We start from the raw sequence: 731 nt of genomic DNA on the forward strand, positions 1-731 counted from the left end.
TATTTCTCAGTATAATGAGGGAGTTGGAATTATTTATTTTACCTAAGATTTTATTCATTTTTAGTATCCAGAAATGAAAGTATGGGTAAGAAACTTCTGAGAAACTTTCTCAATTAAGAAATACAAATCAACTGAGACATTCTGATCACAAGTTACTGAGGCCTAAAAATATTTTTTGGTTTAGATGTTAGGGTAATCATAGAAAATTAAAAAAAAAATTTGGTATGATTTGAAAAGAATCATTTAGCTTTGTATTTAATTTGTATCCATTTTTCTATTTGCATATGTATCATTAGCCTCTAATTTCTGATGTTGGAGATTTTTCCAGTCATGTGCTTTAAACTAATAACAAATACTGCACTTGATCTTAGCCAAAAGGCTGAGAAGTGATGCAGTCATGTGCTTTCAGACCATGCAGGTTTGTGACTTGCTACAAAATCTCTGTGAGTTCAAAACATTCATAACATATGGCAGCTCAGATGTTAGGTTGGGAGAAATAGCTGTTTAGAGGATTCTTTGCTATATATATTTTAATGTGACTTGTGTATATGAATATGTTGGGAAAGGTGTCACTTGGGAGTGAAGTTGAAAGAAAAAATCTTTATGCTTTAAGTCCACTGTGGATAGCAGTAGATATTACAAATAAAATGGGAATTTGTTCAAAGCCAGATATTTTAAAAATATACTTCTTCTGATTGTAATCTTTAAGTAACAACAAAAATCAGTGTTAA

General features: G+C 30.4%; 1 pseudogene; it reads right to left on the minus strand.

Annotated features, from left to right (window-relative positions):
• Positions 1-257: 257 nt before the first annotated feature.
• On the minus strand, positions 258-391 carry LOC112438224 (U2 spliceosomal RNA; annotated as a pseudogene).
• Positions 392-731: the final 340 nt, after the last annotated feature.

This window comes from Pan paniscus, chromosome 1, assembly GCF_029289425.2.
Source record: "Pan paniscus chromosome 1, NHGRI_mPanPan1-v2.0_pri, whole genome shotgun sequence".
NCBI lineage: Eukaryota > Metazoa > Chordata > Mammalia > Primates > Hominidae > Pan > Pan paniscus.